The sequence below is a fragment of the Calidris pugnax genome, unplaced genomic scaffold (assembly GCF_001431845.1).
Source record: "Calidris pugnax isolate Ruff unplaced genomic scaffold, ASM143184v1 scaffold56, whole genome shotgun sequence".
Taxonomy (NCBI): Eukaryota; Metazoa; Chordata; class Aves; order Charadriiformes; family Scolopacidae; genus Calidris; species Calidris pugnax.
In genome coordinates, this window is record NW_015090839.1 from 17,402,880 (window position 1) to 17,410,716 (window position 7,837).

A 7,837-nucleotide genomic window follows, 5' to 3' on the forward strand; every position below is an offset into this window, starting at 1 on the left:
GGGTTTAATATTTTTCCTAGAACTTTTTTTTTTTTTTTTTTTTTTTTTTCGTCTTTTTGTGAACAACAAAAAAAAAAAAAAAAAAAAAAAAAAAAAAAGCAGGGATGACCTCATCTGAGTTGGGAGGCGTTATCTGAGGCGCTCTGCCAGCTCCCAGCCAACCAGATCTGAATGAAAATTGCAGAGAACCCGTTACATCAGCAAAGCCCAGCATGCCCCAGCCCTTTCCAATACCATCTTCAGCCACACGGGAAGCATCCCATCCGGGAGGAGGGCTCATCTCCCTTTATCAGGAGCAAAAGGACAAGATCATAGAGCTGCAGCCTTGTAAATGACTTGTTACACAGCGTGCAAGAGGATTTGAGGTGAAGGCAGGCAGCACAAAACGAAAGTGAGTCCACATCCTGCATAGATAAGTGCCAGCTCGAAAGAGCCTGACATAAAACTTTTCCTCCAGCCCGTGCCAAAGGAGACCCAGAACTGCTTTGTCCTAACAGCGTGCATTTGCATTTTGAAAGAGCAAAGCCACAGCTCAGGCCTGGCCATGACGGCATGCAATGCGGCAGGGACTCCAGCACAGTAATTTAACACTCATTCCATGGGTGGACTAGGCAATTCCATGCATACGGCACAGGAGCTAGGCCAGCACCCCAACCACACCTCTGGCCCTCCAACACTCCAACCTCCCTTTTAGGTGCCATTAACCGTCTGGCTCAGCAGCCTGGGCCCACAGAAACAGTTTCTGCAGGTGGGAAAACGTGTCTCCTCCTCCCGCTCACCATCTCAGAGTCCAGATACTGCCCAGAGGACAGACCGAGTCCCGTCATCATCATTTTAAAGACTACAAAGTAATGAAAAGCTCCCTCTGAAAGGGGCTAAGCACCATCATTTATGCCCTAACTTGTAAAATAAACCTCCTACTGAATCCTACAGGGCTCCTGCTAAACTGTCAAAGATAGCCTGAGATGGTCACTTTTGGGTACGTGTCCTGCTCTGGTGATGGTGATGTTTTAAGGAGACTTTGAAGGAGAGGAAATAGCTGATATTAGACCAACTGATATAACCGGAAAAGAAAAGCAGCACACAAGCTCTTCCCACACTTGCCCACATGCTTACTTGCTAAATTAACTCCAATGTCTGCTGTGCCCAGAGTTCACTAAAATAAATTAAGAGACTTAAACCAGATACACATTCCAGGGAGAGACATCTATAAATACCTAGAAGCTGGGAAAGGTGACAGGCAGCCACAAGCTTAGATGTTCTGTCCTGCAAACATTTCAACATTTCTAAAATAATCACCAGGAGGAGGGGTGGAGGGGGGTGTGAAGAGGGAATGAAATTTTAAAAATAAAAAAAAAAAGCTATAAATTAGGACTAGAATTCCACTTCTACATTTTAGAGATAGGAGGAAAAAAATTAAAACAAAAAAATTTGTCTTTAAACTCATCTTGTTGCTTTAAGAAAGCAAAGCCAGTCTAAATGTGCATTTTTTATTTAAACAACTTTTGTTGTAGGAGAGACAATAAATATCACTTGCATATTAAGACCATTTACTCCCCCTAACTTAAAAAGTAATCGCAAGAGCTACACTACAAATGTTGTTGCTTTAGGCTCCCTTTTCTTCTCCTTCACGGAAAGTTGTTCCACATGGTGACTTACCCTCATCAGTGTTTCAGTGACCCTTTGAAAATTCCTTTTTCTATCCCATTCTACTCTAGGCAACATATTCTAACTCCAGATAGAAGGGATCAGTCTGAATACAGATGTCCTAACACTAACATAAGCTGTTTTACAGACACATAAACTCTTTACAAGGCTTGGTTTGCTTTGGGCTATGCTGAAATGTTTCATCAACAGTTTGGGCTGGTACCAGCCAAGAAGCTGCTCTATTTCAGGTCCATGAGTACAATCCTGCAGATAGCCCCACTGCCAACAGGCACCAGAGTCCAAGCCTTGCTCTGTAAAAGTATTAAAATTAAAATAAATTGCAAATATAGAGGAAAAGGGACATTCTTCTTACAACTGGTCAGAGCAGCTGGAACTAGAGCTTTGGGATCTGTTTTGAATTCTTCTTTTAACCAGTTATGCTACTTTTAGAACATAGCAGAAATACACATTTTTCTCATACACATATCTAAAGCTAGACAACTCCTTCATTCACATTTTGGCAGCCTGTTTAACTGTGGTCATCCACACTTATTATTCATGGCATGGCATAAGCACATGTGCATTTTCAAGGATCACTGTCTAAAGCAGACAACATGGTCTGATGTGTGTTCTTAGAAAGAGGTGAAGATGGTTAAATGGAGAATAACGCCACCATTCAACATGGATTAGACAACCAAGAATCAGGTAAAATCTTCAGTAATTACCTGGTACCTAGCTGAGAGTTTCAGCCACCTCCTCCAGATCCCAGTCACAGAAGTGGCAGCACTGGGCACAGTAAACAGTTCTGTGACAATGCTCTGGGGACAAGAACAAAAGAACAGCACTGCAAGAGAGCCCTAACGGATGTATTAGAGATGATGGTCATATCTCAGGGTCTGTCTGCTTGTGTTGCTATTCAGGAATTCTAGTTTAAATTAACACCTTTCCTTAATTTACCCTCACGCGCTTTCAAAGGCTCCTTCGCAATCCAGTAGACAATGGGGCTTTCAAGCACATTTCACAGCAGGGCTGCCCGGTTTAAACTTTAAGACGTGTAACAGTCTTGTCTCCACATCAGGTATGCCACCCCTGGCTGTCCATTATACTTTTTGACACCTTGTCATTTTGGATTGTATATAGTGCTTTTGCCCATGTCAAGTTGTCATTCTGAGTACATTAGCCAAGACTATCCTTTTTAAAGGAAGTATAAAATGGCCTTTTAAAAACTGGAGGAAGTATTTTTTTTCAAGTCCCTGAGAATAGTGGAGGGTATTCAAAAATGTAAAGAGATTTGCATTGCTCCTCCTTCATCTACAACAATAAATCATCTCCTGGGTAGGTGCTGGCACTTTGTAGCCTGATTCCAGGAATGTCACAGGAGGCGTTTTAACTGAAAGAGTCTTAACTCCTTTCTACCCGGGACACTTGCATATACCAAGGAGCTGACTGATTCTGGTCTAACTCCAGTGCAAGATACAGGAATAAATGGGGAGAGAAAATCAGCACAAGATGCCAGTGATAGCAGAGGGCTTGTGCTTTGCCCCGTGTAATGCAATACGTGAAATATTTAACTTCAGATTGCACCACAAAGGAAAGAACAACAGTCAAATCAGATTATTTCAACCACTTAAAATATTTTATCTAAGACCGTGGGGATCTGTAGCTGAAAGTCAGGTGCATGTTAGTAGCTGGGGGAAACAAAGTTAACATTTGCATTGAGTTTCTCACTGATTCACTCTTGATTTTACATTTTTTTCTTCCTTCTCATCGCAGCTACACTTCCCAACTTTTGAATATTAGGCTGTTTGTCAGGGAGCAATGAAGGCTGGTGGCTCCTGAAGGGATGGGGTCCTGAGTGCATAACATGGCTGGCAGGGCAAGGACTTCACTATCCAGGACCCTGCCCCACAGGCCATGAGCAAGGTGTGCAGGGCAGGCCTAGAGATGGCCACCACATTCAGCCAAGATTCCAGCTCACCGGGCAAGTTCATAAGGATTAGGCAGGTCCAAAGTCTAGCCAGGATGTCAACCTATGGGTCAGGCCCAGCAGGACAGAGCTGGAGACCAGCATCCTACCTACGCCACTGGGGGAGGAATTGCTGAAGCAAGGACTTACGGGCCAAGGCTGGGCTGAAATGGGGCTCATGGCCATGGGCAGCCCCAGGGGAGTATAGGACTCTATCTCCTCAGTTTACCTAAAGCAACACTGTCAACCAATAGCCAAGCAACGTACATAGAGACTTTCAACCTGGAAACTGGGATGAAAATGCTGAATTCATCTTCATTCTGATGCTAAGGATTAGGCAAGTAGTTGTTGTTGTCATTACTACAAATTCACAGCACAAACAATAACGGTTCAAGAGCAGCCAACATATGCAGTCAAAAGGGATCATACACAGTAACAGTAATTTGTGTTGTATATCTGCTCTACTGACCAGCACCACCTATAGGTACCACCATGCCAGCTTTAGTTGGTTCATTTTTTTTACTAGTTTTAATCCCTGTCACTCAAAAACCTCTGTTAATTTTAAAGAGGGAGATATTGATCTATACCTAAGCAAAAATAGTAGCTTTCCAGCTCTCCAGAAGTACCTTGTCCCTTGTTTGGTTGGATACAGGAAGTGGGCAGCTCATTCCCTCAGAACAACAAGAGGGTGTTAGACCCTCTTCGTTGATTCATTGGATCTCTGAACATGGATAACATTTTACAACTTTACAAGGCTTAGTGATGGGTTTTGTTTAACCCAATTTATTCTGTAAGACATAGACTGTGGCTAACCATTAGACGTGTACACTACTCAGACAATTATTTAGGCAAGCCAAAACCCACTGCAGCACCTTCTCAAACAAAATTTCTCATATATAAAAAGATCTTCAAACAGTGAAGGAACATCTGCTGATAAGAAAACCTATCAGGATTTAGAGATGGAACTCAATAGATATTCCCCACACACACACACTCCTCCCACCCCCAAATTTTCATAAACTTGCTGTGGTACACATGGCATAATCTGGCTACCAATGTTTTTGAATACTGCTAAAATGTAAGCTGAAATCTACACCAAAGAAAACCAGTAACAGTGTCCCATCTCACCCACATTCGTTGAGCTTAGTTTGAGGTCCTACTTGGCAATGGCAAACTAATAGAAAGAGTCCACTGCACAAAGTGAGGCTGTGGCAGTGCACGTATTCCGTTTTCCACCTATTTTTGCTGACACCATGAGAGTGGCCCCAACTTTAGTCACCATCTGCAGTCTTTCACAAAGGACCTATGTGCTAATCTCTTTCAAGTCTAAATGCAGGAAGATTCTGGTTAACGGTGCCAAAGCAAAAAGCTGTGTGTTTGCTGCTACAGAGCTACTGATACCCAAAGCTTCAGATTGAACACATTTGTTATTTAGGAAGGCAGAAGCTATCACAGATGTCTTGGAAGTGTACTGGTCAGAAACTGATTATTTGAATTTATTTTCCCCATCATTTATGAACTATCCTGTAATATGGTTCATGGTCTGAACAGCAAGCAAAAAATATGAACCCAGCCACCCAAAGGGTGAGGAAAAAACAAATCTGCCTTGCAACAGCGATGGAGAAGGTTCAACTGGCAGAGGGGCTGGGAGAGGCACAAAGGCCTCTTGCAAAATTGGTGGAGTTCATGGATGTGAGGACGTGTTTCTTTCCCTTCACTAACCTCCTGCATCCAACCTGATTTTGGGATGCTGTATCCACCCTGCATCTTTGCTAATGTCTCAATCTCTTCCTCTGATTCCAGGACCATGGCCTCCCCACAAAACACAGCCAAACAACTATCCTGTGGTAGCTTCTCTCCAAACCCAAGTACATTGACTTCCTCACACCCAATAAAGAATCAGGGAAAAAGGAGGAACAGGAGAGCAGCCGACCCAGCTCCCCAAAGCACATGTGGGCAGGGTAGGCAGCAGAGCTTCAGTTCCCCTTGTCCAGGGCCCTTTTTACCCTCAGCAATATGTCCTGGGACCCATCCACGGATGGAAGCCAATTCTGCATGACTTTAGGTAGCAGAGATGCTAATACCAGCATTCCAGCAGAACTCCACTTGCTGCCTTCCTTTCCCCACATACTTTTAACTCGTGAATGCTACGAAGTGCCACAAAGCACCGGTGGCATGTCACTAACCGCTCCAACTTCACCACAGAGATGGCAGCTCCTGACAGGACTACTATCAATAGTCTCTGAATCACTTTGAGATGAATCAGGCTGTTAAAATATTTAATAGTCATGCACCAGCTTGGCTGCTTCCTTACCAGGCTCAGACCTTACAAATTATGAGTAATACTTGTATTGAACATGGAACCAACGTTTTGAAGAAAAAATAATCTCTATTTCTCCACTGTTTCTTTCACCCACTGGCTAATACCAGGGCAAAGATTTCCAGACTGCTGATGAAAATCTTCTGATGAGACTGAATTATTTTATCTTTAAACAAAGGGGGAAAAAAGCATTACGTGAATGTTTTTCAAATAGCTTTTACCTTTCTAAGTATTCATGCCGTACTTCCTGCTCTCCAAAGGATGAGGAGGCTAGGTGGCACTGCAAGCTAGTGGACTAGCTTATTATTAAAGGAATTAATTAAGGGAATTTGGTGATCTTATCAACAAGCTCCATGGCTAATGGAGATTTCTTCAACCCTTAATCACTGAAAAATTGAAGTCAACAGACCTAAGTACGTGATTTGGCAAGGTCAGTCCTGGAATGAATAGCCAATAGGAGCCTACTTTTCCTGAAGTACTGTTCATCCTCATAGCTTTGCTTGAAGTAATGGATTAAGTATATAAAAATGTCAATATTGCTTCAGACACACATCAGTTTGCCTGTTCTGCCAGTTCTCCACTGTACGCATCACGAACACTAAAGCACACACATTCTCCCCTACAGCCATAACCTAGCCTAACAGAGACAGTGATGTCTGCTTCTTTACGGTTGAAGCCCTAAAATAAAGTTAAAAATAAAATAATAAAATAAAATAGCATCATTCTTCCTGTGTTGTCTTACTGGCAGTATGCCAGTATCAGAGGCCTGTCTATGTTTCTGCTAGGAAAAAATTATGATCTCAGTAAAGGTGTTACGCAGGCACAGTCCTGTGGGCTCACAAAAACACACACAAGGTTGTATTTCTGCCAACAAAGCAAAAACCCATAGCAGGCTTGCTCCTTCCAGCGAGCTCTGTGCCTTGCTCCATCAGTGTCATTCCTGACACCACCTCTCTCGGTCTTACATCCCTCCGTGCACACACGCGTGTGCATTTTTGGTTCTCTGCTCTGGGAGTGTTTGAAAATGCACACGCTTTAGCCTTGCTCAGGCCCCACCTTAGAGTCCCCTGGCTGTTGACCATTCCCACTGTCTCTGGTTACTTTACAAAGACATTTCATTTATCTCTCTGCGTGCCTTGAAAAAATACATAGTGCCTGCCTTGCCCTTACTTGCATCTTTGCACAGCAGTAATCACAGTCACCTTCTACGACAATAATTCTCATGTATAAAATAACTACAAGAAGGGATCTCTAGCTCTGAATTAGGGTGAAGATGTTAGTTTGAAGGACAGGCATTTCTAGAGTAAAAGCTCCTGCATGATTATTACTTACAAAAATGACTCCTTATTGAAAAGCAAAATACACCCTTAGCAGTATTCTAACAGAGGCAGGGTAATTACAAGACACAGCACCTGGGAGGACAACAATAGATTGAAATAGCAAAATCTTCCATATTCTCAAATGTGACACTCCTACTTGTATAGTGTAATTTTTCTTCCATGCTTTATAACTTAAATTTTGATGGTCATGTGTTAAATCTAAGATTATGACATGCCTTACAACGACACGAGGATTGAACCTTTCAGTCTCCAATAGAACTTGTCTAAAGGGGACTTAAATTATGCCATCAGCTCTTTCATCTGCTCAAACAGGATAACCCTGTGATCCTTAAAGCACGTCACACACCTGCTACCTTGATTTCACACACACCTTTGTTGCAGTGACAGCAGCACTCCAGAATATATAGTAAAACCTTAGCATCATTGCACTTAAGAGACATAATGGCTGCCTTTACACTGAGGCTCCAAAGATACCACTCACACGCAGACTGCACTCACGTACTTCATATGGCTGTGAACTTACTGGAGCAGAAGGGTCTCAACCCCACCTCTGCCCTCTCCCTT